We start from the raw sequence: 18,485 nt of genomic DNA on the forward strand, positions 1-18,485 counted from the left end.
AGTGTGTTATGCACTGATTTGACAGAAGCATGTTGCTGATATAGTGGTATCATAGTACTAAGTTGTGTCAGCACTTGTATAATGAAACATTTTCCATTACATTATGTTTGCAGGACAGCAGAAAGGATCAATATCCTTGTCTAGCCGACTGTTTAAGAGCATTTAATATTCTACCTTTTCTCCATCCTTACCTTCTTCCTCTCTTTTATTTACTTATGTCACATCCACTTGAAAGTCTCCATGGATTTCCCCTCCAACACCTATTCTATGGTCTATTCTTTGGGTCTAAAGTGCTCTGGGTCTCCTTTACATTATCAAAATTACACTTCTCCAAAATTTAAAGGCATGAGACGATTATGCCGAAAATCTACTTTAACAAATGGTCGGATTACTGGAATTTTACTATGGGAAAGCAACCAATTGGCTAATATGGCGAAATGTTCCCCTGTTTCTGACAGTGAGATCTTGGAGTTGGCATATTTAGTTAGGAGGGTGTGGGGGGCACAACCCCCACTTGGGTGGGTTTATTTTGTAGTGTTGGCCAACTGGTTCCTTTCCAGCAGTAAGATTCCTGTGATCTGACTCTTTATTAAAGTAGGTTTTAGGCATAGTCGTCTCATGGCTTTAAATTTCAGAGAAGTGTAATTTTTATATTGTAAAGTAGACCCAGTGCTCTACATGAATAAGTAGTTTCACAGAGCCAGGAAGTAGACAGTTTCTACAATCTGCTGCTTTTGTTCCCTTCACCCCTCTTGGTCATTCCTATATTGTTAACACCTTCAGATCTCCCTGATGCAATCTTGTATACCCATATAATGTTCCCTCCGTTTCTTTAGCTGTCTTGTGAAAACAGCTTCAGCTTCTCCAGTCATATCCTTTCTCCTCTATCACAGACTTTTCTGACAGCTTTCCTCTTGACCCCTTCCAGTAACCTAATGTCTTTTTCCTTCTATGACCTCCAGAGCTGTACATTGTACTCAAAGTAGGCTGACAAAGACCATATAAAATGGGAGCTTTCTTCTGGAATATACCCCTTAAGGAAACACCCTAGCATTCTCTTTGCTAATGTTACTGCCTTTTCAACGTGCTCCAAGCATTCCAAGCTAAATGTGATTAATACTCCTAGAGAAATGTCCTGCTCTGTTGTAGGAGTTCCAAGGCCCAACCTGATATTTCACACTAGGATTGTAGTGGTCGATGTGAAGTGCTTTGCATTTGTCTGCACTGAATGTCCTTGTGTACAGGCTATTGTTTTGCCTAGGAGTGTACCTGAGTGATGGTCTATATCTACTTCAGACACTGTGAAAATGCACGGCTCCAACATGGTGTGCCACAGAGAGCAGGTCCTGCTTTGGAAGAGAAGGAGGTAAAGCTGAAGTCACTTGGAGTTGCTATGGCCAATGCCTCTGGCATTGGGTTGATAGTGCTTTCCAAACCTGCATGTTAGCAGAAAGAAATGTTCTCCATTTTAATGGTGAACTGCAAGGGTGACTCTTGACCTGAATGGCACTTCTTAGTGCAAACTCTTCTGAAAGAGAAACAAAGGGGTATTCTCTGGTCTCCTAGCATCAGTTGCAGAGTCTTATGGCTGTCAAGATGCATCCATAACTGGATGCCTAAATTAGTTATGAGGAATGCCTTTTGGCATGGGTTGTAAGTCATGCAACACGCAGACCACATGTATTAGTCTGCCAGTGGGGCACTAGCCTTAATATCTGCCTCAAAGGTTACAGATGCCTTGGTTTCTTACCCTCTGGGCCAACCTGGCATTCCACTGTGCTAGGACCATACCATATGCCCATCCTGGTATTTTCCCTCCATTATCTCTGTTCATTACCTAACCCATCACCTCACTACTTGTCACCCCTCTGCACTGCTGTGCCCATCCACTGTCCTTCCCATGTTTTGGATGTATACCACTGCTGTCTATCTGGCTGAGGTTGTATTCTGTATGTCCTGATACCTGCCCTCAGAAACATTGCTTGGGTAGAGAAAAAGAAGCAGCCAGAGCAGGATCATAATCAAATGGGGCTCTAAGGAGGGTAATGTTCCCAGGCCATCCTCCCCCCAACTATCTCAGCGTCCCGTTACTTGACTGTCTTCTCTCCCTACTTACCATAAACACTGTTCAAAAACCTGTCAGCATGCATACTACTATCCACCCAAACCCAGAAATTGTAGCTACATTGTTGTCTGCATTATTCTCAGATGTCTGTATCTAAAAAATAACAGTATTTGTTTCATACAAACACACAAATTATTCCACCTTAATTCACACACACACACACACACACACACAAACACACACACACTAGTCATGAAAAGCCATATTAAAGACTTTAAAAATGGCCAGATAATAAGAGCATAAGATACTTTCATCCACAGAGAGCTACCCCCAGCTCCTCCAACAGTTATATCCACTTTGTGAACTAAGCACTCCCCCTTATTATTAAGAGAGAATAAAGTATATGTACTTTACTAGTAGCTTTGGATGAACTACATCATATTTTATAAAGATCACTAGCATTATACCATATGATCCAGCCACATGTAGCACAGTTTAAATAGAAGAGTATTTATGAGAGCATAAGACATATTAACCACCCAGTAATATATGTATTTCTATGAGGCAACTGATACTTACAGTATGGCAGTTGTGCTGACAAATGATGTTCATGAAGCAATTTTCTTGGGCTAATGAACTTTGGAAGGATCTGTAATATACAGTGCAGTGTTTCTTAATGTATACCATAAGAGGGTGTCACATAATCCTGTCTTGCTTCTTCAGTTGGTACCATGATGGTAAAGTTAATAGTTGCTCAAACAATGAGGATGTCTGTGGGTGGACATCACAGAATTACAGCTATAGAATGATAATGGTGACACAAATCAACTCCAATGAGATCACAAAGATCCATTTCATTTAACAGCAATTATACCCCTTGACATAAAGCACATGAAATAATGAAACAAAAATTCTTGTTAAAACTGAACAGCTTTGACTACCTGTCAGTATTCATCACTGTAAGTCAACGACCACCACTGAAAACTATGAAAAATGTTAAAACAATAAACAGTGTATGTGATGTCCCTCTTCTGGGCTAGTAATCAAGGACCCTCAATCCTCACCACTGACACCAGTGAGGGACATTCACTTGGAATAAAAATAGACACACACATTATTTCCAGATGCAGCTCTCTTCACCAAGCTCAAATTCCCTTAAGAGCATACAGGGAACACACTCCCATCCTGGGGATGGATTTCCCTCTTTCTTACCAGACCCCAAATAAGACTCCACACTGACTACAGCTGTAGAGTTGAGTCCTCAGCCAAGTGTTCCAAGCTAAGTCCTCCACCACCCTCTGTGTGAAACTAGTGTTCTGTGTCCCTCCTCTAAGTAGCTGACACACACACACACACACACACACACACACACACACACACACACACACACACACACACCTGGGAAAGGTTAGCACATATTTACCAGCTATGCCCCCACTGCCCAGATTATAAGGTAGATACTGCCACCAGAACACTCCAAAGCCAGCTACTCTAAGGCTCTTATCAAGATGTCCAATTATACTACATAAAATTAATATTAATACACATGGCAGTGTCGACCAATGCAGCAAGGCTTTCAGGTGTGGCCACAGTGTCACCAAATAAATATAAGTAATTTCAAAGGTTAAAATATTCTCTAAAAGACCAGCCACAATGGAACGTTTAAATATATTTAATAATAAATAATAAAAGAACATTTATGATTTGTGGAGACTTTAATTGTGGCATTACGGGAAGAAAAAGAAAACAAGGGAGAGAAGTTAAGGTTATAAAGAACGTTTATGTTAACATAGGACAGGGCCATATATATAAATACTTTTATGATGGGAAAGATAAGGAGAAAAATGTACTTTTTTGTATTCTCCTAGAGAATAAAGGAAGCTAATAGTGGCACTTTGTCAGTTTTCTGATCACGTAACTGTATGAGCTGTTCAGGATACAAACAGTGCAAAGAATAATCCGACAAATCACTGGAACCACCACGGTGGATAAAACAGCAAATTTATTTTATAACAAAACAAGCGCTTTCACGCACCTAACTAGTGCGCTTCATCAGGTTACATTAAACTGAAGTAAATGTTCTCTTTATATACTAAAAACACGCCCCAATTAACAAGTATTTTGGCGGGTAAAAACAAATTATATCAAGTTAAAAATTAGATTCACCATTTGAGATGGTCATAATTAGTAAAATACTATAGACCGTTCTCCAAACTTTTTTCATCAAGCCATACATACGGTCGGTTCAATTTGTCCATTTAAACACATTTCATATATAGAAAAAACGATCATATAGTCCTAAATTTAATACATTTTGTTGATCATTTCAAAATATTTACATGCTAAAAATCATTGAAACATAATTCATATCCAATATAGTAAATTCTGTAAAAACCTCATATAGGATATGTATAAAAGTTGACTGTCCTTATGTAAAAAATCAGCAAGGGCTATAGTGCAAAGTGCAGATGGAAAGGAAAGAAAAAGAACAGAAAATGGGGAAAGAAGGGCAAGGGGGGGAGGGGGGAGGGGAAGGGAAGAAGGAAGGAAAGGGTATGTAAGAAGTGGAAATGGGGGGAAAAGGGGGACGAAAGGAAGGGAGAATGGTGGAAGGGGGAGGGGGAGAAAGGGAGGGGGAAGGGAGGGAGGAAAGGAGAGGGGAAAAGGGGAAGAAGTAGAAAAGAAAGGGAAGAAGAGAAAAGGAGAAGAGAAGGGGAAGCACATAAAAATGTAAACACTATGATGACTAGAATAACCTAGATCACAACAATGTAAAGTAAATAAAATCGACAAAATGGTGAGCCTTCTATATGTCCTATATAAATACAAATCAGAATTCATCAATCCCAACTAAATAACATCATAAGAACATTACAATATAGGCTACAATTACACAGGGATCTTACATAGGAGATCACACATAGAAGCAAAAAATTTTTTACAAAAACCACTAAAAACAATTAGTACCAGTGGCTATTCATAAAAGCGCGGGTCTAATACTAAGAGCTGTATTTAAGCCAGGTTCTAAATGGGCCCTGAGTGTTAGGATCCATCTCAGCTCATTCAGCTCAAGGGTTCCTAATGCATTGCCTTCCCTCCTATTAGGGTATAGAATCTGTAGGACCCTAAACTTAAAAACATGGGACGGGAATAACTGACAATGTCTAGCTAGGACATTGCTTACATTTGCTTTTCGTATATCATATATGTGATTGTAGACCCGATCTTTGAGTCTACGTGTCGTCATGCCCACATAATAGGCTTCACAACCTTCACATGTGGCCAAATAAATTACGTTAGTAGTGTCACATGTGGCATAGAAGTTCGGTGTGAACCTAATACCAAGTTCCATATTTTCATATTTCTGCTCAACTGCAATATACTTGCAAGTACAACATTTCTTACAAGGAAAAGTTCCTTGCCTAAACTTAACCCTTATATCAGATGGTATATGTAATACTTTCTCCTTACACAATAATCTTTTCAAGTTAAGGCAATTACTATATCTAAAGCTAGGATGTTTGCCTACCACATTTAGCAAGTCCTTATTCATACTAAGCAATTTCCAATTTTTACACAGAATGTCTTTTATGTATCTGACATCATTAGTGTATTTAAGGTCATATTGTACCATACCCCTATAGGGTCTATTAAGATGTCTATAAGGATATTTTCCTAAGTGCAAAGAAGCAAATGGTTCAAACTACAGGTGGTACAAGTTGAAAAGCATGAGTAATTTACAGAATATTTACAGACGAGAGATTTTTTATAGGAGTTTATTATAGTGGTAGGTTAAATAGAAAGAAAATATAATATTCAAAGTTTGTGACATAAGAGTTAAAAAGAAATGTATGAAGAAGAATGTCATAAATTAGGGGAAGTTATATGAAGTAATAATGAGAACGCAATCATACAGAAAAGGTTAATGTTTATATTAAATGAAGTAACTTTATGAGATTGGTTATTAGGGCAAAAATACAGTATGTTGTTAAGGATAGAAAGGAAGAGCTTAATCCTTTTTAAGTAGTCAAAGTGTAATGAAAGTATACAAATTTAAGAACAGAATGAAAAAGGTGTGATAGTTAATAAGCAAGAAGACATAATTAAAGCTGTAGAATCTTTTCTGAAGCTAGAAACAGATTATACAGGCAGAAGAGTAGGGAGGTTAAACATATTTCTGAAGAAACAATGGATGTACCAAGCAGAGACATTACTACAGAGGCAGTTCAAAAAGCAGATAGAATAAAGAGAGAGAGAAATTGACTCTGTACCAGGGGGAGATGGTATTGATTACACATTTTACAGAAAAAATGAGCAAGAAAGAACTGAAACGCTTTCACAAAGTGATATCAACTGGGTGAATCAAAACATAAAATCAAGTATTATTAGACTCGTTTGGAAGAAGGATTATAAGAAACTGTTAACCATATCAATATGGAATGTGAATTACAAAAAAATCAAATGAAGATTAATAATGTCATAAACAATGTAACTGATGATGGAGTATAAGGGATTAAAGGAAATGATATGTAACCAATGGAAAGGACTGTAGAAATATGTAAGTTTTAATTAAGGAAATCATAGACAAAATTGCACAAAACTAAACTGAATGTAAATTTATTTCATTTGACATTAAAACTGGCATAGGATAAAATATGTCAACCTGTTATGGAATATTTTAAAAGCAGTATAATATTCCAAATAAAATTATTATTTCTGAATGTTGTTTATAAAAATATAGCTACAAAGATATTAGTAAATGTTTGCATAAAGAGAGAGACTGAATTTAAAATTGGGTACGTTAGGGATGCCCAATGAGTACAATACCTTTTGGTTTGGTAACAAATACTGCTAAAGAAAAACTACAAGTAAATAATAGTGACTCAGATTTCATTTACCATGACTTAGTGAAATTGCCTACAATTATGAGTTATGCAGATAACACTGTTATAATGGTAACCATTTGAAACGTTGGGACACACTAAAGTGAGTCCAGAAATATGGAAACTGAATGCCCTAAAGATCAGACTTACATATATAATGAGTTTGAGCAGCTATTTCTCAGCATATTCCCTTTTCACCAAGATATGGTTATGTTGGACTTGGTATATATATATATATATATATATATATATATATATATATATATATATATATATATGTATGTATATATGTATATATATATATATATATATATATATATATATGTATGTATATATGTATATATATATATATATATATATATATATATATATATATATATGTATACACGTTCGGGCGGGTGCAGTGGGCCTGCCCCCTGCAAAAATAAGTTTAAAGGAGGAGAGTGATTTTCAAGATTCTCTATTCTCCTCTGTTTTTGGTCATTTTTTTTTCTTTTGGCTTGTTAGTACTCAGCATTTTGAGCACTGATATTTCAGTAGGGAGTCTTTATAATAGTTACAAAAAGATATGGCTAAGTGCTGTCATGAAGGACTTATAAAGATTTATTAGAAGTTTTTTTTTTGCACTTTTTGGGTACTATATTAAATCCTGTTAAAAGGGGTATAGTATTCAACACAAAAGAGAGAGGGAAGTTTGATTCAATAACTACAGTATTTTTTTGGAGCTTATTGCATCTATTTTCAGTATTGTATGCTATATACAAAATAAAATAAAAAGATGTCATGACCAGAGTATTAAATATAAAATATGAACACATTTTCATATTGATACAATCCTGGAAGTCTAAGACAGACAAAAATTTGAAGGAGGAGCTGTTAAATAGAATAGATTTGACAAAAAACTAGGAAAAGTTTTTATGAAAACATTATAGATAAATTGTACAGAACTGACCCTTGACAGGGAATAGAAAGTGAAAATACAGAAGATATTATAAGCAGCAAAACAGTCAGCCATGAAGTACAAGCAGTTATCTGAAAGGTTGTGTGTGTAACAAGGAAGAAACTGCTGTGCATACGTTTTAGAGTCTGAAAGAACAAAAAGTTCTGTACAGGAATGGAATATTGAAAAAATAATATGTAAATAGTTTTCTATTTTTTTAAGGACTTGAAAAGATAAGTAGGGTATACTGAATAAAAACTGTTTACATACATTTGGTGTAGTTTGTTGTTGTCTAGATGCAGTGAAACTTGGCATAATAAACAATAGGGTGACTATGAAATAATAAGAAAATCTGAAAAAAATGGTTATGGATGATCTGGGAGGATAAGGAAGATACGGTATTATGAAATTTGTGTTTGATATTGCATGTTTTTTTTGTAATGGAGAGGGAATATAATGTATTATGAAATTTGTGTTTGATATTGCATGTTTTTTTGTAATGGAGAGGGAATATAATGTATTATGAAGTTTGTGTTTGATATTGCATGTTTTTTTGTAATGGAGAGGGAATATAATGTATTATGAAGTTTGTGTTTGATATTGCATGTTTTTTGTAATGGAGAGGGAATATAATGTATTATGAAGTTTGTGTTTGATATTGCATGTTTTTTTGTAATGGAGAGGGAATATAATGTATTATGAAGTTTGTGTTTGACATTACATTTTTTTTGTAATGGAGAGGGAATATAATGTATTATGAAGTTTGTGTTTGACAGTGCATGTTTTTTGTAATGGAGAGGGAATATAATGTATTATGAAGTTTGTGTTTGATATTGCATGTTTTTTGTAATGGAGAGGGAATATAATGTATTATGAAGTTTGTGTTTGACATTGCATGTTTTTTGTAATGGAGAGGGAATATAATGTATTATGAAGTTTGTGTTTGACATTGCATGTTTTTTTGTAATGGAGAGGGAATATAATGTATTATGAAGTTTGTGTTTGATATTGCATATTTTTTTGTAATGGAGAGGGAATATAATGTATTATGAAGTTTGTGTTTGACATTGCATGTTTTTTGTAATATATAAGAATACTGAGAAAGAATGTTGCAAATGATTTTTAAGTAGGGATTTTATTTTTAAGTTTTGTGAGATTTTACTTCAATTGTTTAAATAAAGAAGCCCTACTCTTTTTTTTTTTTTTTCAATATCATCCACCTGAGCTGCCACCAACTCAGGCAGATCGGACTCAGAAGTGCTGCTTTGCAGTATCAGTACTAGAAAATCAGTCCAAGTACTTGGTGTAATAACAGAAGTCACAACCTTCTGATCTTCCAGCACCAAAGATGAGTGTGCTACCTGGTGAGCCAGTGACACTGTCTTGCTTACCATTTTATCATTTTCAATGTTTTCTCCATACCTCTCCTCCTGAAGCACATGTTTATGTTACGTGCTACTGCATAATCCTCACATAACGGTAATACACCCTTCCACAACCTCCATCTTCTCTCATTGCATCCACTGTCCCTTTTGCTATTTCTGGTTTCTTTTCTTACCGTGTGAATTTGCCACATATTTCTGGATATCCTTGATTACCTTTTGTTTCTAAGTAGTATTTGCCTTACATTGAAGCACAAGATTTGATACCGTAATTATATTTATGTCAGCAAACATGGCTTCTCTCTATTTCCTTTAAGTCCTTTGCACATTGACTCTCAGTTCTGGAACTTTTCTTTTCCCTATTTTTTTTCTGCTGTGTATCCAGTATTTCCAAACCCAGTCATTTTACTTATTACCTGCCTTCTTTGCTTTTCTATCCATGCTGTTCATTTGCTCCAGCCTAATTAACTCCATTTTCTTAATGCTATACACCAGACCTTAAAGCTGTTTAAATCTATCAAGGTGTGTAATAACCCTCTCCAATGCACTTCCCACCTTACTGACTGTTACACAGTCATGAAGTCATGAGCAATATAAAAAGATGCCTTTTTCCACTCCTTTTTCTCTGGCTGTCGCAATTCCTGCTTTACTCTCCCAGTCAACATATTTTGTATAACAGGCAGATGACAGTGGGCAGCTTTGTCTCACCCATCATTGAACTTGTGCCCTCCTGGATGCTTTATCATTTGCCATTATTTTGTTTATAAGTTTGCAGTACAAAGCTTTTCCTGTCTTTTGAACTGCTCCCCACATCATTGTTCCCACTTTACTAAATCAGAACCTTTTACATCAAACAGTACTATTCTTGCACTATTTTCCACCCTCTTCACTATTTCCATGAAGAACAAAACCGTCCAGTAGTTGTTCATAGATTACCTTTTGAGGTACAGAGAAATCTCAGTGTTCTTGCACTGAAAACACCCACAAGGATAATCAAAAAGTGAGCTCTTCTCTGAGTCTGAATCAGAAATCTGAGGACAAAACCCTGAATCCATCCCTGCATCTTCCTGTTCAGATTCAAAATCTTGAATCCCTTAAAGAAAGGAGGTATCCCTCTTTCTTTTCCAGAAACTACTCCACAAGAAGGAACTGTAGCCTGAATCAAACCCTGTGCCAATCCCACTAAATTATTCTTATCCAAAGAAATTTGAGGAGTAGTTACACTCTTGGTTTTCTGTTTCTTTTTGACAGGAAAAATGGGGACAACCGTGTTATTAATGGCAGCTGCTACTTCTCCAGGGATGGGAGCAGCATTCTGACACAACAAGGAAACCCTTTCTGTTCCCTCTCCCAGGACTGACAAGAGTGGTTCTCCCTTGCCCACTGAGGTGACCTCAGCAGCCGATAACCTCTGGTCCATAGTGGATGTAGGTGCTATGCTAGCGGGATGAGCAGTCTGAGGTATAACAAATGAATTGCTAGTGCACTGTGGTTGTTTGCTCGACTTTCTCTTTTTTGTGGCTGGAAGAAGGACTGGCCATGGGATTGACAATCTGTTCCATGGTCAAGCTGAAAATGGTGCCCTTCCTGGGGAAAACAAGCAGCAATGCCAGTAAAATTACCAGTCCACAAAAATTACCTTTCTTGAGAGAAAAAAATAAACACAGTAAAAAGCACTTTCAAACAAAATGGAAGCCCTGCAACCTTAAAATAAACACAATGCCTCCACAAAAAAATATTTCATCAATTAGATAAGACTTCTTTTAAACTGACAGAAATAAAGAGTGTTTCATTTAATAGTGCATTATAGTCTGAAGACAATTCCTTAAAACACAACACTCCTAGCTATAAAATAACTTTCTTGAAGAGGAAAGTAATAAAACATCAGTAAAAAAAAAAATAAAAAAATGGAAAGTTTTTTTCCCCCAAAGGTAACCTGTCTACCCAGCTAACAAAAGCACAAGCCGGCTCTTGATCCTCAAAAGTCTCAGAGAAGCATACTCTTTGGTAGCAGTAAAGGTCTGATGGGCTTCACACCCAAAGCTAGCTTTTAGTCAACTCAAGCTGCTTGTCAGTTTGGGCATGTGGAAGGTGCCCTGAAGCTTTAGAAGCTGGCCGGCTGTTATATCCTTGGAGGATATACCCCATATAGCTAAGGCTAATGCAGCGGTGATCAGTATGAAGAACATCACTTTTCACATTTAGTGAATGTTATATGTAATCTCATTTATGTAAAATGATTTAGTTAAAAATCTGAGGGGGGGGGGGGCAGACAGAGTAATAGGAACAAATTAGAAATGAAAAGCATGATGAAATAATGTATGGCTATTTAAATTAAATGTAATCACTATGCAAGTTCAGTTTAACTACTGATATAATTTACAAACAATTTAGATATTATGACACCTAGAGCACTATGATAGAGCCATGCAATGTTCCAAACTGAGTGAAACATTCAAAAAGATAATGTGATGTACGGCAAGGAGATATGAAATGGCAAACAATAGGGAAGAGGGAAAAGGGACCAAAGACAACTCCATAGATGGGCAGGGATATTTGCTTTTGGAAATGCAGTGGAAGAAGGAAGGTCATAATGGAAGTTAAAGAGTGCATAGAGGCAACTCACAAGGCAAGAGAGAGAGAGTGAGAAATGGAGTCTTAAAAGAAGAAAGTTGCACAAAGGAAGCCAGATAACTGGGAGATGGTACAGAGTACGAAGTCATAAGGAAAGCTAGATGATGTGCATAGATGCTTCTTGTGCCCAAGGATAGGTGGGGGTGGGGGAGAGCAAGAGGATGTGGCTCTAATCTAGGTTGGGAAGCTGATAATGTAAGATGAATATAGGGAGAGTAATAAAACATGGGGTGCCAAGTTAAGGAAAAAGGAAAAAAAGATAGTAAAATGGAATGTCAGTGATATACAACCATATGAAAAAGACAAGGATAATTAGGAAATGTTACAGAGAAGATGGAGATGGATGGATTTTTCAGGAAATAAAGCTTAAGGTGAGAAAGTCAGTAAAATTACAGACTGTCATTTTACATAGTAAAAGCAGAATACATGAGTGAAGGAGGGAAACAATGCCAGTCATTATATTCAGAAGGGGTTTAACAGTCATTAGAGATGGTTAAGAGAAGATGGGTCAGTAGTTGGGTTATGTGGCTAGGCACATCTGAATGCAAGAGATGATCAAATGCAAAAATCTGTTCAACAAATGGGGGTAGTACAGGACTTTTGAAATTATGCAGACAAAGCATGATATTTGGAATAAAAGCACATAACAGACAGACAAGCAGAACTAAAGAGGGGGCTTCAGAAAAGAAAATAATCGAAAGATATGCAGAAAAAGAGAGACAGGAGCACAGGGATGATGTCTTGTTTACATTTTCAAGAGAGGAGGGGCAACAGGCAAGTTGGTGTGACTAGATAATGATAAAAGACCAGACAGCAAGGTAGGTGGTGAAAGCACAAATGAGAGAGAGAGAGAGAAAGAGAGACTTCTGCTTCTTATCAAACCCACCTAGTTTGCTTTCTAGATACCATATTCTTTCCTAACACAAGACTGTCATGAAGAGGCTTAAACCTGATCGTCTGTTACCACTCCCACTTCAACTACTATTTAATTAAGTGTTCTTAAATGTATTGGCCATTAAGTCTGATGGATTGCTTGCCTGTGCTTACTAATAAAGGAACTGCGAGTTCAGCATCTACTGAGTTGGATTTTTTACATGATTTACAGTGGTGCAGTGGTTCGCGTTGTCGCCTCACAGCAAGAGGTTCTCCCGTTTGATTCTCAGCTGGAGCTCCTTCTGTGTGGAGTCTGCATGTCCTCCCCATGGTCGAGTGACATATAAAGACATGCAGGTAGGTGCGTGCATGAATGGGTGTGCCTTCTTTGAAGGTTGGGCATCGGGCTGGCAACTCACCACTGTAAAAGTCAACTGCCAATCATTATTGGACCGGAGTTCCGCTGTGGCGACCTCTAACTGGGAAAAGCCAAAAGACATTACTTTTACTAAGTTTAAGAGATTTATTCAAGTACACACCATTTTTTTTATTATTTTTTAAGTTTAAGTTTAATAACAGTTAATACCAATAATAGGTTCATTGTGATTCAAATATGGGGAGTATTTTTGTATAGTTATTCCACTGAGAACACCTGGTGGAAACTTTCTTACAGTGTTTGGTTTTTTGGACTAAGTGTGTGACACTTTGCTTACTGAAACTTTAAGGGACTCTGCAGATTTAGTTTTGTTGTAAAAATGAGATTTTAAATTTTCCTTTGGATAAAGATCTAGTATTTGGCCACGCTGTTTCAGAATTGATCAAAAAGTGTGATGAAATAGGCAAGATTTTTCAGCCCACCTTTTCCAAACTGTCTAAGGGATTTTCTTTCTCCTTATCCAGTTTTGGCAAAAAACAGAATAAACTGTCTCAACAGCATTCAGGTAAACAGATGTTTAAGTAAGAATTGTCAAAAATCCCAAATCCAAGGACACTTCAACAACACTGACTGACTATTCAAGAGACCTTGTGACCCCCTCCCACTCTGGATAACTTTCTCATCTAGAAAGTTTGAATTTCCATTTTTCTCTTTGGCAACAGATTATTTAAAACAAGTGGGTTTTGAAAATCATTCATCAGGGTTAAGGATGGCAGTGGGAGGAAATTCCTCCTTTCCAGGGGGTCATCCCTCATCCTGCAGATCAGACTGTTTTGTTTCCACCTGTTCTTTATCACATGCTTTCCCAATGAGTGATAGAAACAGGTGGGGATGGGGTTTTATTCAAGGATGTTCCTTGTCCCAAAGAAAAAAAATACTTGAAGACCAGTTCTTGATCTTTCTTTCCTAAAACTGTTTGTGATCATGCCCAAATTCAAAATTATGTCACTTCACAAACTGTTTCCTCTTCTTTATCTTTCAAGTTGCCTCGTAACTCTAGACTTAAAAGATGCTTATCACATGCCTACTCATCCAGACTACAGGGGGTTCTTAAAGTTGTGTGTGTCTGGATCACATTATCAGTTCTTTGCCTTGCCCTTTGGACTATTCTGTGCACCAAGAATGTTCATAAAGTGTCTAGATCCAGTTATAGCTCATTGCAGGCTACAGGGTATTCACATTTTCTGTATTTAGATGATTTGCTCATCTTTGCAGAATTTTTTCAATATGTCAGCAATCTCTCTGTCTTGGGTAAGAGATCTTTTGCATATGCTGGGAATACAAGAGAACATTCAAAAGTCTTTCTTGACTCCCTCACACAGGATTGTGCTCCTGGGATGCCAACTAGATACCTCAATTTAAAGAGCTTCTCTTTCATAGTTAAAATATATATTTATTTGGATCTATTTCTAAGTTTTTCCACTCAGACTTCAGTCACTGCAAGGGAATAACTCAGGATTTTGGGTCTCATGGCATCGATGATTCTCGTGATACCCATGGTAAGACTCCACATGAGAAAGATACAGTGGTATCTGAAATCTCTTTGGCCCCACCTTCAACACCCTTTATCTTTTCAAATCCCAGTACTGGGGTTTGTTAGAAGAGAAATCATGTGGTGGAGACAACAGATATCCTTAAATCAAGGTGAGATTCTTCAGATTTTGCTTAGGAATTGTTTCAGGAGAGAGTACAGGGGGTGTGGGACACCAAGGACAGATGCAAGCACATAAATATGAAGGAGATGCTTGCCTGGATCAAGTCACTCAATTCTCTGAACCATCTTTGGTCCCCAGGACCTCAAGTGGTCAAAGATAATACCACAAAAATGTGGTACATCAACAAGCAAGTGGGGAACAAGGTTGTACCCCCTTTGCAGACTAGCCATGTTAGCTTGGAATATAACTTCACAGCACAATCTCTCTCTATAGGCATCCTACACTCTGTCAGAGCAAAACTGTGTAGCAGACAAACTGAGAAGAACCATGGGAGATCCTCATGAATGGTAACTAGATTCATCAGTCTTCCAAGATTTTATCTATCTGTGTGGAGTTCCCCAAACAGACTCTTTGCCTCCTCTCTGAACAATCAACTGGAAAAAAATTCTGTTCCATGACTCCATGCAAGAAGGCATGGAAGACAGATGCTTTTCTTTGGACAGGAAATGCTCCTCTATGCCTTTCCACTAATACCCAGGGTACATCTGAGGATTCAGAAGGCATCGCCTAAGATTATTGTTGTGACTCCATTCTGATCCAGGCAACTGTGGTTCTCCCTTACTGACCACCTGGATGTGTTTAGGCACCTATTTGTTGAGGACATTCAGCTGGTACTAATGGAGGCAAGAAAGCCTGCTACTAGAAAATCATATATTAGCAAATGGAAAAAGTTTTCTAGCTGATGCCAACAACATAACCAGCACCCATTCATGGGTAGTTCTTGTGGTTTTACAATATTATCCTATGACCTTTTTTATTCCTCTGTCAAGGTTAATTTGTAATCCATTTCAGTATGTCTGCCCATGGATCCTCCTCTTTCAAGGAAGTCATGTGATAAAATGTTCTTGAAAGGTGTTTTGCATAAGAGGCCTCCAAGTAAACTGATGGCCACTCTTTGGGACCTTAATTTGTGTTAGAGAAACTAACACTTGCTTCATTTGAAACAGCTAATCTAGCTGACTTGTGGTTCTTAACATGGAAAACCATTTTATTGATTGCTCTGACCTCTGCAAGAAGGGGATCTGAGTTGCAAGCTCTTATGGTGAGTCAACCTTACCTCATTTTCCACAAGGACAGGGTTTCTTTGAGAACTGATCCTTCTTTTATGTCTACAGTGGTATCTGTGTTTACTTTAAGTCGAGCTATCCATCTCTCTGTTTTCTTCCCTGAACCTAAAAATGAGGGAGAGAAGATATTCCATACCTTGGATGTCCACAGACAACTCGGGTACTACCTTGACAGAATTAAATCTTTCAGATCATTGGATCAATTGTTCATTTCTTGTGAAGGTAAGGAGAAGGGACAACTGGTTTCAAAACAGACTATTTCCAAATGGTTGTCTAAAGCTATTACCTTTTGTTATACTCACCATGACAAATCTATTCCAGGCAGGGTCAAGGCCCACTATATAAGGACCTTGGCTACTTCTATAGCTTTTTGAAAAGGATGGATTCTAGAAGTATTCTAGAAGTTATTACTTGGTCCTCTGTATATACTTTCAGAAAGCACAAAAGCTGGATACCTTCTGTACATCTACATCATGCTCTGCTAGGATCATTCTCCAGGGGATCCTGGACCCTTCTGCTTCCACCTCCCAAATATAGTTAGATAGAGTAATCTACCCATATAGCCAAGGCTACTGCAACAGTAATCAATATGATGAAAGTAGTACAGTTGTATAAGCTGAACCTACCATAACATTATATGTTCAGTTGATCACTGCTGCAGTAGCCCCTGCCTCTCTCCGTCCCTGGTGTTGTTTGGTGCGTGTTTTGTTCCAGGGTGTGGACATTTATTTTTTGTTATTCCTAGCATTGTCCTTTCAGGGCTCAGCCTCCCTCTCTCTACTGACTGAAAAGCTCTGAAGGACTTCATGCCCAAACCTGTCTTTTAGTCAGTTCGGCTCAAGCCGCTTGACAGTTTGGGTGCATAGAAAGTACCCTGACATTTTGGAAGCTGGCAGACTTGGCAGGATATAACCCATATAGCTAAGGCTACTGTAGCAGTCATCATTCGAACATCTATGGTTATGGTAAGGTCAGCTTACACAACTGTACTTTATGCTTGCAAACTAATAGCTGCATTACTTCGAAACAATCTAGAATACAGATATCTTTAACACTCCTTAATGTCTGAAAGAAGAAGAAAACTATGCATAAAAGGAAAATGTTTTGATATATCCAATGGGCTATTTGCCTTCTGTATTATACGTGCTTCTTTCTCAGCTCTGGAGAATATGGTAACCATCACAGGTCATTAAATTCTTGTTAGTACTTTTCATTTATTTCATCTGTTTCTACATAAACAGGTAACACACATACCAAAAGACTGAGCCAACAGCTTTGTCCAAGCCGATGCTTCTCATTCTGCTCCTTTCCATTCGTCAGTAGTATAAACCTTTACTGAACTAAAAGGCCTCTCTGCATCGCTAAAGACATTACACTTGGAATTGCAATACTTCGTATCCATTCGTGCCTACTTCCCCTTTCTTCTCCTTCCTTTTTCTCTTTTGAGAACCACTATCCCTCTTCCCTCTGATCCTCATTTAACGTACTATGTCTTTTTAGCCTCCCATTTATCTGCCCCTTTGCCTTTCACTTCCTCCTGTTCATTTTTCTTTTATGCTGTATTATTTCTTTGTTTACCTTAGTTTTTGACATTTTAACCCCTATTTGTCATTGTATGAAGCACAACTACTAACTTCCCCCATCCCACTTCTTTCCCCTTCCTCAGCCCTCTTATGCATCATTTTATGCATTTTTTTCTGTACTATTTTTGTGGAACCTGTTAATCTACTTTTGTTCCTCTTAGCCCTATGTTTGAACGCTGTGCTATCTTTGCTGGAAACACCATAGTACCTTCCTTCCCCCTACTTTACCTTCTGTAAGCCCCATTTATACCCTATTTCCTTTTGCCATTATCATATATTATTACTCCATTATTTCAGATTCCAGTTTCATTAGTTTTTTGGAGTTAATAATCTCTGACATATTTAACGATCTCTTTCTCGCACTCATACATTTTGTTACGTTTCTTGAGTGACTTCTCCCATTATTTTCTTTTCATCAGTTACCCTTTACCAGTTTTTACCTTTAAACTAGCCTTTGAAGTCACTATTTTTTTTTTATTCATCCCCATATACTTTTACAGCCTGATATACTGAGTCTGTTCCCTTACCTACAGAGTCTGTTCCTTAATCTTTTCTTATCATTTAGTCCTTCCCCCATTTAAATTTCCTTTTATTGTCAATATTATCTGTTCTTGTGACCATCATACAGTGTCAACCCTTGCCCTCATTTCCTTTGGTTGGTATACCTGTTTCTCTCATGCAAATATCTCAAGATGCCCACAATACTTTTTATCACTTTTCTCTCCTATTTCGTTTCCCTTATAACTCCACTCAAGCACATATATAACTAGCGTCTGCTGGCCTGAAGTCATGTGCTAGTGATCAAAGCTGTTCGACTGCCTCATTCTATCAGTGTCAACTTCCTTAGCTTTTCTGTGTCTGCTGCTGCTGCTTTATTTATGTCTCGCCCTTTGATCTCAGGCCTGTT

General features: G+C 37.4%; 1 protein-coding gene across 1 annotated transcript in view; it reads right to left on the minus strand.

Moving 5' to 3' along the window:
* Positions 1-18,485, minus strand: part of LOC122789943 (arf-GAP with Rho-GAP domain, ANK repeat and PH domain-containing protein 1-like) — a 1,460,469-nt gene that overhangs the window by 1,106,502 nt on the left and 335,482 nt on the right. The gene's annotated exons all lie outside the window — the stretch shown is intronic.

This window comes from Protopterus annectens, chromosome 15.part0 (genome assembly GCF_019279795.1).
Source record: "Protopterus annectens isolate FY-2018-M chromosome 15.part0, PAN1.0, whole genome shotgun sequence".
NCBI classification, from domain to species: domain Eukaryota; kingdom Metazoa; phylum Chordata; order Ceratodontiformes; family Protopteridae; genus Protopterus; species Protopterus annectens.